The 18,325-nt window shown below is 38.5% G+C and overlaps 1 protein-coding gene across 5 annotated transcripts in view; it reads left to right on the top strand.

Moving 5' to 3' along the window:
• The window catches only part of ST6GAL2 (ST6 beta-galactoside alpha-2,6-sialyltransferase 2), a 79,512-nt gene that overhangs the window by 17,002 nt on the left and 44,185 nt on the right, over window positions 1-18,325 (top strand). The gene's annotated exons all lie outside the window — the stretch shown is intronic.

An 18,325-nucleotide genomic window follows, 5' to 3' on the forward strand; every position in this document is an offset into this window, starting at 1 on the left:
GGGGCCCCTTGTTCAAAAGCAGGGAAAAATATCCTTAAAGGTATTAAAATATAACAGTTTTTCCTTTCTTCTTGCTCTCATATTGTCATGGTAATTTTAATGTTATTCTAAACAATGAACAATTAAAATCTTAAGTTAGTACATAAATTTTACTGTTAATCTTTATATTATACAATATATTATACAATACCAATTTGAAATGCAAATGGTTTGTGGAATCACTGAAATTAGACAATTCTTATTGAGTAGCCCATACATGCATATCTATTTTATTTTTACCAGAACAGTGGAAACACTGCACAAAACTGACTCAACTGTTTTTCACTTCTCAGTACATTCTACCAACACACTTTACCTACACCGTACTGATGAAGGACTTTGCTTCTATGGCAGGAAAAGAGAGTCTTTCCTTCTCTGTCATCATTTTCTGCTTGAGTGGTTGGCTATACAGGAAAGTAAGTAATCGTATAAGAGGGTTCCTTGGTCGATCACGTTTCTTAGAATACCATGACCGCCTTTTTGCTTCTGAGATATGTTCAGGTTCAAGGGGAAAGCATGGCTTCTTGGGGATGTCATCTCCCCCCTTAGTCACAAAGGTAACACATTTACCTTGTACTGACTTTGAGTCTTGCTGAGCTCCCAGACTTCATGGGGCCACCAGAATTTTGTGTTCATGGGTGTCAAGAATGCTACAGGTGAACAGGGACTAGCTGTGAACCATGGACATGCACAGAGCACGTACTGAACAGTGGACACACGCAGCGCACGTATCTCTTCCCTGAGCAGTGGACACGCGCAGCACATGAATCTCTTCCCTGAACAGTGGACACGTGTAGCACACGTATCTCTTCCCTGAGCAGCGGACATGCACAGTGCACGTACTGAACAGTGGACATGCACAGTGCACATATCTCTTCCCTGAACAGTGGACATGCACAGTGCACGTATCTCTTCCCTGAGCAGTGGACATGCACAGTGCACGTGTCTCTTCCCTGAGCAGCAGACATGCACAGTGCACGTATCTCTTCCCTGAGCAGTGGACATGCACAGTGCACGTATCTCTTCCCTGAGCAGTGGACATGCACAGTACACTTATCTCTTTCCTAAACAGTGGACATGTGCAGTGCATGTATCTCTTCCCTGAGCAGTGGACATGTGCAGCACATGAATCTCTTCCCTGAACAATGGACATGCACAGTGCACATGTCTCGTCCCTGAGCAGTGGACATGCGCAGTACACGTATCTCTTCCCTTAACAGTGGACGTGCGCAGTGCACATATCTCTTCCCTGAACAGTGGACGTGCGCAGTGCACGTATCTCTTCCCTGAACAGTGGACGTGCGCAGTGCACATATCTCTTCCCTGAGCAGTGGATGTGCGCAGTGCACGTATCTCTTCCCTGAGCAGTGGACGTGCGCAGTGCACGTATCTCTTCCCTGAGCAGTGGATGTGCGCAGTGCACGTATCTCTTCCCTGAACAGTGGATGTGCGCAGTGCACGTATCTCTTCCCTGAGCAGTGGACATGCACAGTGCACATCTCTCTTCCCTGAACAGTGGACATGCACAGTGCACGTATCTCTTACGCACATGTGTGTGCTTCATTGTCCCACCCTCCTAGTGCACCTCATATATGCAATATAGATTCAAAGATAAAATTCTTATGAATTTCAAGATGATGACAGAAGAGCGTTAAACCCAGCGTGGCCCTTCTGAGTGTGGGGCCCATTGTGTCAGCCCAGTCCTTGTGTCCATGAAACCGGCACTAGTGACATCTAACTGATTCATAATTTCAGGGAGCCTCTGGTTCCTCATCATAAAATGAAGGCAATAATATTGCCTAATTCATAGGTGGCTGTTACGTTTTAATGAAGCTATGTTTATTGTTTATGTAATACCACACCTGGTACATAGCCATACTTTAATAGCAGTTAGTTACCACCACTTTTACTACTGAGCAAGTCTTCCAAACATGATGGTTCTATCGTTGTAAAGACAACTGAATGCAAACACAAATCAGAGCAATTAAAAATCACTTCCAGAATTAATTAGACTACAAAAAAGTTGTTTACAAATACATTTTATTATCTCTTTGGAAATGTGTCTGTAATGATGAATAAGCAGATAAAATATCATGCCTTAAGAATTTTGAAGACTAAAGCTGTTTTATAAAAATGCAAGACATGGACTCCGGTTCCCCATCTCCCTCTCGAGACCTCTGTACGTGTGGGCAACTTGTTTTACTCCTCTGTGCTTCAGTTTTCTCTTCTCTAAAATGAGACTGTCACATGTCAGACTGGATACTATAACTTTTAGTGGCATAATGTCTTACAGCTAGGACAAACCTCAGATAAAAATAAACACAAATGTGCACAATAAGGACATCGTGGAGAAATGAGATACGATAAGTCAGTTTTATTATCACTTTTCTCATTGACTGGGTGCTCGCAGTGTGTAAAGCACTATATAGCTTTCTTTTCTATAAACAGGGCTTTTGCCCTAGCAGAATTAATGTGTGTGTGTATCAGTATAAACAGACTTGCACTGTTTGCTAGCCACATTTCACTCTTGTAGAAACTCTAAGAATGTTCTTTCCATATCTCTTTAAAAGGTCCTGCACAGATAAAGCTCTCTAGGAGGACTGAAAACCTAATGTCCTGGAGTTAATACTCTCATATAGTCATATTTTTCTTGATGGGGTGAAGTACAGTGATGTGCTGGTGCCAGCTTGTAAATTTGCAGGAATTTTGCCAGCCAATTCTTAAAGTCATTAGTAAAAAATGAATTATATAAAGTTACAATTTAAATAAGTTGTATTAAAACCAAAAGTAATAAATACTCAAAACTCATCATTTCCTAATTATTTTATTACATTTTTACCACTACCTGTGCTCTTTAGATTAATTGTATCATATGTATATAGGGGAAATACTATACAATGGTGCATTTGTACTCATCTCTTTCCAACTCTGCATTCAGAGACATCATATTGGTAGTTTGAAATTGACCGTGTTGGAAGTATTTACACCCCAGAAATGGACAAATGCTAAAAATCCAGGCTTTGCCCTGGAGAGACAGTTGTTAAATATTTATCAACACAGTCCTGGGTAAGAATCGGATTTAACGTATACGTTCCTTTTGGAAGATTTTCTTACAGGCTGTGGCTATTGTAGACCATTAAAGAACACATTAGGGAGTATGAAAAAGAAAAAGGAAAAGGGAATGAACATTCTTTGAGCACCTGTGCCTGAGAATACATTCATTACCTTTCGTATATAGCTCACTTAAATCCTCCTTGAGGCTGGCTGAGCTGGATGATACTATCCCTTTGTGTAATTGAAGGAACTGATCTATAGGTTAGTAATTGCCCAAGTTGATACAGCTAATACGTGAAAGAATCTGTGCTGGGAAGGTATTTCAGTCCAGGTGTTGTGATGCTTTATTAAATACATATTATCTTTTCCTATAGGATGGACATTTTTCAAAGTTTGTGAAGGGAAAAGTGGTAAATGCTATGATGAGAGTCTTGAAGTATAATTAATACTCTGTCCATTCTTTCATTCATTTATTTGTACATCAAACATGGAGAGTCAACTGTGTGCTGGCCACTGGTCATGGAAAGATTTGATCTGAAGGAGAAGTAGTTTTGTATGAGATACTGTGGTTGCACAAAAGAAGACCAAGGACTATCAAGGGGCATTTAAGCTGGTTCCTAAAAGATGAAAACTCCAGTTTTCCATGTAGAGAAAACAGCCCTTGCACAGGTGTGCGGGTGTGTGACTGGCAAAGCATGGGGTCGCCGGGTTTACAGTGCTATGGGCAGAGGCTGGATTCTGGAGCAGTGACGGAAAATAGAGCATTGTGGCCAGACAGGCATTTGTAGGTAGTTTGAGGATTCTGATTTGTATGTAGTTTGTGTTTAACCCTGTTTCTATGGGAAAATATGTTCAGAGTTCCAAACAACCACTGAGACACATATGGAATACAGATGTCTGAACTTCTGCCCCCTTTGGCTTTTTCTCGATCCACAGCAGCATTTCTAGGGGCATGGCATGAGATGGGAAACTCATGGTGCCCCCAGATTTTGACTCAGCAAGTCTAGTGCAGACCCAGAATCTTAGAGATATGGAGCTGCCACATATGGAGAAATACTGTTTTGTAGTTTGTGGTGCTGTCTTCACACACGGAGGGAATGGCACACACGTCGTAATATAGCTCTTACGAGGGTCATGTCGCTGTTATACTCCATCTCTATCTATCTGCACAATGACCCTGTGAGGTGTTCAGAGCAGTTAATTGCTCTCCTTATTTTAAAGCGGAGAGGATGGAGGATGGCAGGGGTTAATTAGGTTGCACTGGGTCCTGCAGTTAGTAAATGGTGGACGAGGCTACTCATTGTTTTGCCAGGCATTTTCCTCTAGTGCGGTGTCCCACGTGGGTGTCGTGTGTGTTGTCAGGATGCCTCCTCATGGTGATCTGCTTTGGAACCAACTTCAGAAACACTGTGCCCTAAAGATGGGGCCACCTGCGCTCCCAGAAAATATTTTGAACTCCTTTGGAAAGATTTCAACAGATTTTATACACATATTTTTATTCTTAAGGTTCCTTGTTCTCAATGTCTGCAGCATTCTGTTTAGCTACATAACTTTAAAATTTTCTAGAAGGAAAATCCATGATCCAATCTATTCAGTATCTTTAGATGATAAATAGCATACTGTGAATAGAATAGATTTCTCTAGACTTTAAGTATTTCAGTCTCTTTTTACCCATTAATGGCAGAGAACAAGACTTAGAACGAGAGAGGAAGCTTGAACCAGAAGAGCTGTATTCTTATTCTGTAGGTCTGCTGCCAACTTGCCTTGTAACCCTACGTGACTTGTTTCATTTCCCCGGATCAAGAGGACCTCATTTGTAAAAAGAGAAGGTTGGAGTCCTGGTAAGGTCTCTCCCAGCTTTCACACACATGAAGCAAGTTCCTGAGTCTCCAGGATGAAGGGAGAAGTGTCAACACTCATATATGCACTTTGGCTTTTGTAACACAAATGAAACATTTACTTTGTAAGCAATGAACTCATGATTCTATTATTGTATTCATTTGTATGGGGGCTTGGGAAAAAACAGGAACTTTGTATTTTATCTATCAAATTAATTCTATTTAAAACAGTTCAATTGTTTATTTTCTCTAGGCATTAGTCACTTTTTCCACTGCAGTGCCCTGCCTCAGTCTAGAGACATGGTTTTCTTACATGATCTTGCCTCTATTTAATGCTTGGGTCATAAAGTAAAGCATAATAAAATTGCGTTCATTTCAGCCCATGCTTTTCAGTTGCTTCCACTGAAAACTAATATTTTGTTTTATTGTAGAATTGGAACTAAAAATACTACTAAAATCAGAAGGGCAACCAAGTCAGAAATTGTGTTTTTTAACACGTAATTCAATGTAAACCCACAGTAGCCAGACTTGACTGTACATTCTAAAAAAGCCAGAACATTTTTAGGGTAAATTGTTATCCTTTGAATTCAAAGTAATAATTCTACACTGTATGGAAATGAATTCAGATGCAGGTTTTTATCAAACTCATCTGACATTTTAAATAAATTTTTGACTGATGAATTCAGTGTTTCCATGATAGAGATCATAAACAGTTTTCTTTTTTTGAAAAGCAATCTGGGGAATGTATATTTGTACTGTAGTTAATGCTGTCTCAAGTCAGTGTAATATAGCTGCTGCAAACATTTGTAGAGCAAGGGGGAGAAAAAGCCTTTATTTAAATCTTGCCAACAGCAAAAATAAAATGAGCAAATGCACACTGGAATGAGAGGCAACATAAAGATTGGTAATGTTTTCTTACTGTGGTGCAGTAGTGTTGGCCTCTCATTTAAGCTACATGTAATATAGGGTGTTGTTGCTAATAATCTTATGTCTGAATGTGTGACCTGCAAGACGTGTTTGTTGAGTGAATAAATGTTGGATGAGTGATATCGAGGCTACCTCAGAGCTGTCATTTCCTCAACATGGAAATTGGATACAGATACTCTAATTGTAATCCATTTGCATATTTACATGGGAGTAAGAAATAAGAATAAATAAAAGCCTATGTTCCTTGCTGACACAGGTACTGTGAAGACAACTTTACCAGTTATTTCCATTAAATTATAGGATCTTGGAAGATGGAGACCATGTTACATTGACTTTTTTATTCCCACCATCTAGCACAGTGCCTGGCCATATAATACATGTGTAATACATTTGCATGTCTAATATAAGAATGAATATTTTCATCAAGGGTAGGAGGGACAGTTTATATGCAATTAATTAATTATAAATTGGAGGAAAGAGCTTTCCACAGGCCAGAGAGATTACAGCAGTAAGGAAAAAGGGGGGTGGGGCGGGTGGGAAGGTATACATATTTAACATAGATAGTGAAGCAGAATTTATCAGATTTTCGTCATGCATAGTGTCATATCAGACACTTACAGTTTTAAGACAGTATCTTTCTCCTCCATTGCTGCCATATTTTCCTGTGTCTTCCTGGTTAATTTTAAATTCGAATTCTAGTGATTCAGCTATGACTATAGGCTCACCCTTTTCTATTCCTTTAATTTCTGGTACTGACATTTCAAGAGGTGAGCTGGCCCACTCTCCAGAGCATATTTGGGTTTCTCCTTTTAGTGTTGGTGCTTCCTAATGTGTTATGACTGTAAAATATTTGGTCCTGCAGAGGCCCAGTAAAAGTTTTGTGCAATCCAAGTTGGGTGAATGCAGATATGTTGTTATTTTCACTTTTCGCTATTCTTTCTAGTTCCATATGTCGCCAAATAAACTTCCGGAAGTCATGCTTCTGATATCCCAAATATTAATTGTATGCGGTTGAGTTTTTATGTAAAACCATTTGTGAGGGATGGTCTTTAATACTGAAATCTACTGCATGTTATTTATGGCATTAGATGTGACAGAGACACTCAAATTAGAGTATGCCTCGTAAGTTTTTGATAGTATATTTCACAGAGGCTGGCATTTCCATACCATGGTACATTCGTAGATTAGGTAACAAGTAGTCTGATCTGTGTAAAGAAGATGATCTATTATAAAACCATGCCCTTACCCAAATTACAAAACATAGGATATAAGTTCGTACTCACCTTGTTATTTCTGCCACTTGCAATGCAGCCCTCTCACCCCCATGGACCTGATGCTTCACCATCCATTCATTCTCAGCTTAAATTTTACTGCCTCCAAAAGACCTTCGCATGCTCTCAAACTAAATTATGCCCTGATGTCTTTTGTCTCCACAGCACCTTACTCATTTCCTTCCCATCTCCTTCCCTGACCGGGTACTGAGGATACAGATGGGTTCCCTCGTGGAGCTTACATCCCACTGGAGAAGAAAGGCAGTGAACACGTATATGGGTGGTGATCACTACCATAAATGAAAACAAACCCTCCCAGAGGGGTAGGCAACAGAGCACTGTCATGGAAAGCCTTTCAGAAGTGGTGATATTTGAGCTCAGACTTAAGGAAAGTGCAGGAGAGTTTCTAGAGGAAGTAAGGTCTCTAGAGGAAAGTAAAGTTTCTAGAGGAAGTAAAGTCCAGCTGGGTTTCTAGAGAAAGCTTGTTCCAGGCAGGAGCAGCCAGGGGAGCATGGGAGTGAGGGGAGAGTGGTGGGAGATGGGGACTGAGAGACAACCAGGGGACAAGCCTTGTAGGTCAATGCAAGGAGTTTGTTTTATTTATTGAAGTATAAGGGAAGTGTAGAGGGTTGAGAGCAGGGAATTGGCTACATTGAATTTATATTTTAAATAAGTCTCACCCAGTTGTTGCCTGAAGAACCTGTAGAACACAGGCAAGATGGAAGCAGGGAGATCGGTTAGGTTGTCATACTGATCCGTGTAAGAGACAATTGTGGCTTGGACCATGCTGGGCAGTGGAGAAGGCATCTGGTGATCAGAGTCTGGGGATACATTTTAGAGTTAGGGCTGTCAGGATTTGCTAGTGGTTGGGATTGGATTTGTATATATGTGGGACAAAGGAATCGACCAACACCAAAATTTTTGACCTGGGCAGTTGGGTGAATGGCCATGCCATTTCCCAAGACAGGGGAGACTAAAGGAGGAACAGAGAATAACAAATGTTAAGTTCACGATGCCTGGAAAGCACTGACATGGAGATGCTGCCTGCATAGGCAGTTGGTTACAAGGATGTGGAGCTCAGTGCAGAAACTAAGGCTACAGACATACACGTGAATGGCAAAGTATATAGAAAATATAGCAGAATTATAACTACACATGTATGTACAGGGTATACTTTAATCCGTATCCACGAGTGTTCAAGAACTGTAACTTCAGCTAAATTCAACTTAAACTCGATTTGAGACCCCATTCCACTCAGCGGTGGACCACGTAACGGCTAATTCAACCAAACCTTTTAACTGATTCAGTCAAGTCAACATTGCAAACATAGGTGATTTTCCGTTCTTCTCCCTGTGGTGACATCTGGGGGCTTGGGGAGCCTCCTGGCAACAGGAGGAATTGTCTGGTCCCTGGTCTGCACCTGTGACATCCAGTGACATGCATGCTGTACCTGGGTGCTGGCTTCCCCACCTGATTTCCTGCCTTGTGGTACACTTCAATACATGTTGTCCTCTAGTGTCACCACTGCCCCAACTCTCCCACCACACCCAGTCCTGCAAATGTCCTGCAGCTCTCGGGGTTTTCTCTCCTTAGGGAGACACATTTGGGTGGGCACAGAAAACTCTGGCTCACAAGCTACTATTCCCAGTGGGGTGAGGAATACCTGCAAGACTTTTCCTTCCTAAAGTTTAAAGTGCCAAGAGGGGAAATCTCCCTCTGCATTCAGTCCCCACACTTGCCTAGGCTTCTAGTGTCCTCTTCCTCTGGGCACTAACCCTGCTGGGTTTGGGGGTGTCAGAGCTTAAGACCCCTCCTCAAAGACCCTTGCTAGCATCTAACTCTCCTGTTTCACCTCCTACTCTCCTTTTGCATCAACCCAGGGTTAGTTTTTTATCTCTCTTGGGTAGGAGGAACCTGGCTCAGCAAGCATTCTTCCTAAGTGCTTGACCCCGTTTCCCACCCCCTTGATATGCAGCTTTTGAGCTCAAAAGCCAGGAGCTGACATAACTGTCCCCTGGTTCCTTTGTGACAATTATCCTCTGTGACACTAGAGGTCTCATGTTTAAACCTGTGAATGGAGGAAGGTCATGGGGTAGAAGGGAATGTGGTGAAAGGAACCAATATCCTGAAAGATTTGCATACTTAATGTCTGTTTTTCCCACATCACTGTAGGCCCAATGAGGGGAGAAGTTTTGATTTTTTCCACCACTGAATATCTAGAATGCAGCACATAGTGGGGGCTCAGATATCTGTTGAACATATGAGTGAATAAAGTAGTAAGTAGGGGTGTAATGAAAGATTCGCATGGTGCGTGTATGTGTACACATGCTCATGGGTGTAAAGAAAATTTTGTGTTGCTGTTCACACAGGAACTGTGACTCAGTGACCCTCCCTGGCTAAAGTTTGTTGAAAATTAGAAGATATTATAAGGGCCAGCTGGTCCTCAGCCAGAACTAGAGACCTAGAAATTATTTCATAATCTGGCAACTTCTTGCTGGCTTTGAAAAATGAATACTCAGGAAGCAGACAAGAGAGAAAACATATGAACTATGTCTAATTATTCCTGAGTCTGCTGGAGACCTCTTATTTTTGAGTCTCTCCCAACCACCTCACAAGTCAGTGCTACTAAAACTTTTCCTTAGGGTCAACTCTGGGGACAGAAAAGAACATTCGGCTTTGGAGGACCATAGGGCATTTGAATGCCCCACACTTGAGAAATTTCTTTCATGTCTTGTGTTTTATATTAAATGTTCAAGTTGATTTTTGTTATTGACATTATAATATGTGTGTGATTTTTAAAAATTTTTTACAAACACTCCCTCTTGCTCCCTCCTCCCACCCCCTCTATCCCAGTAATCATTAACTTGGTCTCTATCGCTGCAAATTTGCTATTTCTAGTCATCTCTTATAAGTGATATCATACAATTTTTGTCTTTATGTGTCTTCCTTTTTACACTGAGCATAATGTTTTCAAGATTCTTCTATGTTACAGCATCACATAACTTCATTTTTTATAGCTAAATAATATTCCATTTTGTATCTGTAAAACATTTTGTTTACCTACTTGTTGATGGGCTTTTGGGTTGTTTCCAGCTTTGGGCTATTGTGAATAATGCTGCTATAAACATTGGTGTACAAGTATCTGTTTGCAACCCTGTTTTCAATCTCTTTCAGTATATACATAGAATTGAGATTGCTGGGTCAAATGGTAATTTTATATTTAACTTTTTGAGGAACCATCCTATTGCTTTCCACAGTGGCTGCACCAGTGTACATTTCCAGCAACAGTGCCACAGAGTTCCAATTTCTATGCCTCGCCACACTTTTTTTTTTTTTTTTTAATAATAACCATCCTTGTGGGTGTGAAGAAGTATCTCATCATGGTTTTAATTTGAATTTCCCTAATGGGTAATGATGTTGCACACCTTTTCATGTGTTCATTGGCTTTATTTGTATATCTTCTTTGGAGAACTGTTTATTCAAGTCCTTTGTCCATTGTTTAATTGGGTTTTTTGTCTTGTTGTTGAGTTGTAGTCGTTCTTTATATATTCTGAATATTAAACCTTTATCTGATAGATGGTTTAAAAGTATTTTCTCCCATTCCATCACTGTCTTTTCCCTTTCTTGATAATTTCCTTCAATGCACAAAAGTTTTTAACTTTGATAAAATCAAATTTATCGATTGTTTCTTTTGTTGCTCATGCTTTTGGTGTTTTATATATAAGAACTCATTACCAAATCCCTGGTCATGAAGATTTGTCCTATATTAGGTTCTAAGAATTTTATACTTTTAGCTCTTATGTTAGGCCCTTGACCCATTTTGAGTTGATTTTTGTATATGGTGTGAGGTAGGGGTCTACCTTCATTATTCTGTATGTAGATATCCAGTTTTCCCAACACCATTTGATGAAGAGACTATTCTTTCCCCACTGCATGCACATAACAGCCTTGTCAAAAATCAATTGGCCATCAATGTGTGGGTATATTTCTGGACTTTCAGTTTTGTTCCACTGATCTATATGTCTACTTTTGTGCCAGTACCACACTGTCTTGATTACTGCTGTTTTGTAATACAATTTGAAATGGGGAAGTGTGAGTCTTCCAAACCTGATCATCTTCTTCAAGATTATTTTGGCTATTTGGGACCCCTTAGAGTTCCATATAAATTTCAGGATGGGTTTTTAAGTTTCTTTAGAAAATGCTGCTGGAATTTTACTAGGGATTGCATTGAGTTTATATATTGCTTTGTGTACTATTGACATATTAACAAGGTTAGTTCTTTCAATCCATGAATGTGGGATGTATTGCCATTTATTTAGTTAGGCCTTCTTTAATTTCTTTCAGCAATGTTTTGAAATTTTCAGTATATAGGTTTTTTGTAGCCTTAGTTAAATTTATTCCTGCACATTTTATTGTTTTGGGTGGCATTGTAAATGAAATTGTTTTCTTAGTTCCCTTCTTCAGATTGTTCATTGCTATTGTATAGAAACTCATTCGTTTATTAGCCATAATAGTTTTCTTGTGGACACTCTTGTGTTTTTTACATATAAGATCATGTCATCTGCAAACAGAGATAGTTTTATTCCTTCCTTTCCAATTTGGATGTCTTTTATTTATTTTCCTTGCCTAATTGCTCTGGAAAGAACTTCTGGTACAATACTGAATAGCAGTGGTGAAAGTGGGCCTCCTTGTATCATTCCTGATCTTAGGGGGAACTCTTCAAGCCTTTCATCTTTGAGTATGAAATTCATAAATGCCTATCATCATGTTGAGAAAGTTTCCTTCTCTTCCTATTTTTCTAAATGTTTTTATCAAGAAAGGGTGTTGTACTTTGTTGACTGTTTTTTCTGTATCTATTGATACAATCGTGGGATTCTTTTCCTTCATTCTTTTATGTAGTATATTACATAGATTTATTTTCATAGTTGAGCCACCCTTGCATTACCAGGATGAATCCTACTTGGTCATGGGTATAATGTTTTTAAGACACCATTGGATTTGGTTTGCTAGCATATTGTTAAGAACTTTCACATCTATTTTTATAAGTGAAATTGGTCTGTAATTATCTTTGCTTGTGATTATCTTTACCAGGCTCTGGTTTCAGAGTACTGCTGGCCTCATAGAACAAATTAGGAAGTATTCCCTCCTTTTGAATTCTTGGAAATGTTTGAGCAGAATTGATATTACTTCTCCTTTAAATGTTTGGTAGAATTCACTGGTGAAGCCTAGACTTTTCTTTGGTAGAAAGTTTTTAATTACTGATTCAATCTCTGTACTTGTTGTAGGTTTGCTGATGTTTTCTATTTCTTCTTGAGTCAATTTAGATAACTGTTGTATTTCTAGAAGTTTTTCCAGTTGTTTTTTTTTTTCTTTTTAGATTATCTAGTGTGTTGGCCTACAATCGTTCATAATATTATCTTATTATTTTTTATTTCTGTAAGGTCACTAGTGATATCACCATTTTCCTTTCTGATTTTAGTTATTTGGAACTTTTTTTTTCTTAGTCAGTCTAGTTAAAGGTTTGTCAACTTTTGTTTTGTTTATTTATCTCCACTCTAGTCTTAATTATTTCCTTTCTCCTACTAACTTTGGGTAAACTTTGCTCTTGTTTTTCTAGTTCCCCAAGATGTAAAGTTAGGTTATTAATTTGAGATCTCTTCTTTTTTTGATATATGCATTCTTATCTAAAAATTTCCATATGAGCACTGCCTTTCCTGCATTTTTTTAAATGCAATTTTATTGAGATATATTCACATACCATGCAATCCATCCAAAGTATACAATCCATTGTCTCACAGTGTCATCACATAGGTGTGAATTCACCACCACAATCAATTTTAGAATGTTTTCATTACTCCAAAAAGAAAAATAAGAAAACAAATGTAAAAGAGAACCCAAAACATCCCATACCCCTTATCCTTCCCCCCATGTTGACCCCCAGTATTGGTGTGGTAGATTTGTTACTGTTGAAGAAAGAATATTAAGATATTACTGTTAACTGTAGTCCATAATTTACAATAGGTACATTTTTTGCCATATACCACACTAAATTTATTAACTCCTTATAAAAGTGTCATAGATTTCTTCTAGTTCATGAAAGAATTTACTTATATTTGTCATGTTAATCACAATCATCGTCCACCACGAGGTTCATTGTGTTATACATCCCTATATTTTAACCTCTAGCTTTTCTTCTGGTGACATACATAGCTCTAAAGTACCCCATTCAACCACATTCACATACGATTCAGCATTATCACTTATACTCACAATAACATGCTACCATCACCTCTATCCATTTCAAAACATTTAAGTTCAACCTAGTTAAAAATTCTGCACATTTTAAGCAACCACTCCCCGTTCTCTAGCCTCATTCTATCTCCTGGTAACCGAAACTCCAGATTTTATGGGTATAAGTTTACATATTATAGTTAGTTCCTATTATTGAGATCACACATTTGTTGTTTTGTGTTTCACTTATTTCACTCAGCATAATATCCTCAGGGTTCATTCAGGTTGTCACCTGCTTCAGGACTTCATTCCTTCTTGCTGCTGCATAATATTGCATTGTGTGTATATACCACATTTTATTTATCCATTCATCAGTTGATGGACCCTTCTGTTGTTTCCATCTTTTGGCAATTGTGAATAATGCCACTATGAATATCAGTGTGTAGCTGTCTGTGTCCCTGCTTTCAGATCTTATGGGTACATACTGAGTGGTGAGATTGTCAGATCATAAGGCAACTCAAAATTTAGTTTCCTGAGGAACCACCAAACTATCTTCCACAGTGGCTGCACCATTTTTCATTCCCTCCAGCAGTGAATGAGTGTTCCTGTTTCTCTACATCCTTTCCAACACTTGTAGTTTCCTGTTTATTTAATAGTGGCCATTTTTTTGGTTCCTATTTGCATGAAATATCTTTATCCAACCTTTCGCTTTCAAGGCGTCCTTGGGTGTAAGGTAAGTGTCTTGTAGACAGCATATAGTTGGATCTTTTTTTTTTTGTTAATCCATTCTGTCATGATTGGGGAGTTTAATTCATAATATTCGATGTTACTACTGTAAAGGCAGTACTTACTTCAACCATTTTCTCCTTTGGTTTTTAAAAATCACACACATATTATAATGTCAATAACAAAAATCAACTTGAACATTTAATATAAAACACAAGACATGAAAGAAATTTCTCAAGTGTGGGGCATTCAAATGACCATATTTTCTGTATGATTACTATGGGGATTATATTTATCATTCTAAAACTATTACAATTTAGTATGTATTGAATCCAACTTGACTTCAATAGCCTGCATGTACACAGTACCCAGGTCCTTCCAAACCTTCCTTTTATGTTGTTTATTTCCGCACTATTTGCTCAGTAACAAAGATTTATGCTTGTTTATTATGCATTTAAATTTTAAGCCTTATAAGAAGTAAAAGAAGACAAATGAAAAATAATATTGGCACATTTATTTACCCATATTGTTATTTACACTGGAGATCTTTATTTCTTCATCCAGCATCAAAATACTATCTAGTGTCCTTTCTTTTCAACATGGAGGACTCCCTTTAGCATTTCTTGTAAGGCAGGTGTAGTGGTAATGGCTCCTTCAGTTTTTGTTTGTCCATAAATGTCTTAATTTCTTCCTCATTTTTGAAGGACAACTTTTCCGGATATATTATTCTTGGGTTACATTTTTTTTTTTCTTTCTGTACTTTAAATATGTCCTCCCACTGCCCCTCTCCATGGTTTCTTTTGAGAAACTGGATGTTGATCTTGTTAAGGATCTCTTATGTGGTACATCACTTTTTGCTTGCTATTTTTAAAGATTCTGTCTTTTTCCTTGCATTGGACAGTTTGATCATAATGTGTCTCTGTGTACATCTCTGGGTTCATCCTGCTTGCTATTGGTTGAATTTCTTGGATTTGTATGTTTATATCTTTCATCAGATTTGGGAAACTTTCTGCCAATTTTCTTCAAATATTTTTTTCTGACCCTTTATCTCTGTCTGGGACTTATATGGTGCATATATTGGCATGCTTGATGGTGTCGCATAAGTTCTTCATGCTCTATTCATTTGTTTTTCATTCTTTTTTCCTTTCTGCTTCTTAACCTGGACAGTTTCAATTGGTTTGTCTTCAAGTTTGCTGATCCTTTCTTCTGCGTCCTCCAGTCTGCTCTTGAACACCTCTATTGAGTTTTTCATTTCAGTTATTATATTTTTGAGTTCCAGAGTTTCTATTTTGTTCTTCTTTATAATTTCCATCTTCTTATTGAAATTCTAATTTTGCTCATGTATTGCTTTCCTGATTTCCTTTAGTTCTTTGTCCATATTTTCCTTTAATTCATTGATTTTATTTATGAGAGTTATTCTGATATCTTTGATTAGAAATTCCAGACACTGTGCTTCTTTCAGAATATGTTCCATCAAATTCTTCTTTTCCTGTGACTGGGTCATACTTTTCAGTGTCCTTGTTTTGCAAGTTTTTTTGAATTTGGACATTCTGAGTATTATGTTGTGGTCAGTCTGGAAATCTAGTTCTCATACTCTTCAGTCTGCCAGACTAAGAGCAAAAAGGAAAAAGAAATGGAAGGACAGAAAGAGAAAGAGATAGCCTGCATGTACATAGTAACTATATCCCTCCATACCTTCCTTTTATGTTGTTTATTTATGCACTGTTGCTCAGTAACAAAGATCTATGCTTGTTTATTATGCATTTAAGTTTTAAGCCTTATAAAGAAGTAAAACGCAAATGAAAAATAATACCCAAGAAAAGAAAAGATAGAATATAGTAACAAACAGAAAACATACCACTACCACCACCACCAACAAAAACTAAGGGGAAAAACATAAGAAGTGCACTGCCTTTCCAAGTGTCTTGTTATGTGCTTGTGGGAAGCCAGAAGCTGCTGCTTTTGAGGCTGAAACACAGGCCAATGCCCCTGGCCTTCCCTCATTGATCTTTTAGTCCCCAAATAACAAAATGGGGGAAAAAAAGATATAAAGACAAAGCGGTGCACTGGGAGCTCTGGAGAAGACTGTAACCAAGGCCAGAGTCTCTTTTGTGCCCTCAGCAATCTGCTAGGGCAGGAGACACCACACACAGAGGGGCAGGGTTGGGGGGACACACACTAGCTCTTTATGTCCAGGTGGATGCTGGGGTAGGCTGGACGTGCTACTGCCCAGAGGGCCCAAAATGAGGCCAGCTTCCCTGCTGGTCCCTCATGGATCCCCCAGACTGACCTTGACCCTGAACCCCAATTTTTAGAGAAAGAGGTTTCTCTCCCAGTCCTGGCCCCAGCCGGCTGCTCCTGAAATCCAGACTGTGTTATCACAGCTGCAGCGATTTAAGCAGTTCTCCCATAGGGCTGGGCACTGGTTTGTGCTTTCACTTACAAAAGCTGAACTCTTAATATCCTCTCACTTCTTCTGGTACTTCTGTAGGTATTCTAAATGTACATTCTGGTTCCAGGGTTATCAACTAGTTAATTCCATCTCTTTTTCCAATTGTTTCATTTTTCTAGTGGAGGGAGTGATTTATAAAATTTCCTACTCCATCATTTTTTGTATGTGTTTTAATATAAAAATTGATGTGTTTCTCCCACCATATGCCTTCCATTAAAATTGCCATCCCAGGAAGACATGACTGGTTTATCACATGACTTCTTTGGATAATGTATATCACCAAAATGGTGCTAAGTCATTAACAATTGGGTGTTTTCTCTTGATAAGGTTTTAAAAGTTCCATCCCTATAATCAAACTTCAGGACTGTTAAGGCTATGTTACCACAGTCACTAAAAAACCTTAAAAGCAAATAACTATCATCTTTACTTTCCCAGAAAAAATGTTCACCTGGTACTTCTTCATTTCCCAGGTGATTTTATATACACCAGGCTCATCTTATTTACATGTATTTTATGAAACAAAAAATGAACTAATATTACTGCGAAATATAAATACTGACTATCCCCCATATCCTGAAAACTGAATGCAATTGTAGGATGTCTAAATTTAAAATGTTCTTACTAATATACTTTTTCCTTGGCTGTTCCAACAGCACTGGGAGGAAAGGAAAGCAAATATTATCATTGTCTTCATTTTGATTTCCTTCAGTAATACCTGTTACTGTGCTCCATCACATAATATCAGCAGGGCTTTTAAATAACTTCACTGTGACTCATCATTCTCATCTATAAAATGGCTTGACCATTGTTTCCAGGATTTCAGGAAGACTCAAATAGTAATGGCTCAGCCCCTGAGATGGGAAGCACTTGGGAGACAGAGGTAACCATGAATGTCAGACAGATGGAGGGCAAAATATCATCTGCATCACTGATAAGAGCCATGCAGAGCTTGCAGCCTGGACGTGAGGAACTTGCTTCACCCAGACACCCAGTCTAGACATTGGGCCAACCAACTGAGGGATAGTTTGGGTTTACTGTCTCTCAGTGGACGGGGGACTTCATTATTGATTTAGATTTAATGAATAGATTAGCTCCACCCAGTTGAGAAAGACTAATCTTCTCCTTGAGGAGGGTTGAGGGACGGAGTGAGAGGATACGGATGTCCGTCAACAGGGTGATATGAGGACTAGAACAGACTCCACCTTCCCAGGCAGTTAGGGTTAAACAAGATGTTACATGTAGCTGCTCAGCACAGAACCTGCTGGACACAGCACAGCTAATGATCTTAGATACTCATTATTTATGGTAGCAACAATAGGTACTTTAGGTGCATTTTCTCATTTGAAATATGTTATTATATAACAACCCTATGAGATTCATTATCTTCATTTTACTGAAGATGAAACTAAGGCTCAGAGAGGAAAAGCCACTTGCTCAAGTTCCCACAGATAGCAGGAGTCAGGGCAGGGATCCTTCCTTCACTGTAGCCCAGTGCTCTTCTTTTATAATTATAGTCTTAAATTATTTTTTTCTGGACTGATAATGTTATCTCATGAAAGTTTTAACCAAATCTGGAGTCCAGTGTAGAATGTTATATCTGTCTTGTGCAAATATATTAGAAGGAATTATTTTCCAAAGAGATTTAGAAATAGAAACATGAGTATAAGCATAATTAATGATTTCTCATTCTTATTTTAACTGCTTTTCCTTTTTATAAATTTTATTACAACTTTTATTTAATTGTGTAGATTATCAAATACTGTAAGTTTGAGGTAAAATAGGAATTT

The sequence above is a fragment of the Choloepus didactylus genome, chromosome 17 (genome assembly GCF_015220235.1).
Source record: "Choloepus didactylus isolate mChoDid1 chromosome 17, mChoDid1.pri, whole genome shotgun sequence".
NCBI lineage: Eukaryota > Metazoa > Chordata > Mammalia > Pilosa > Megalonychidae > Choloepus > Choloepus didactylus.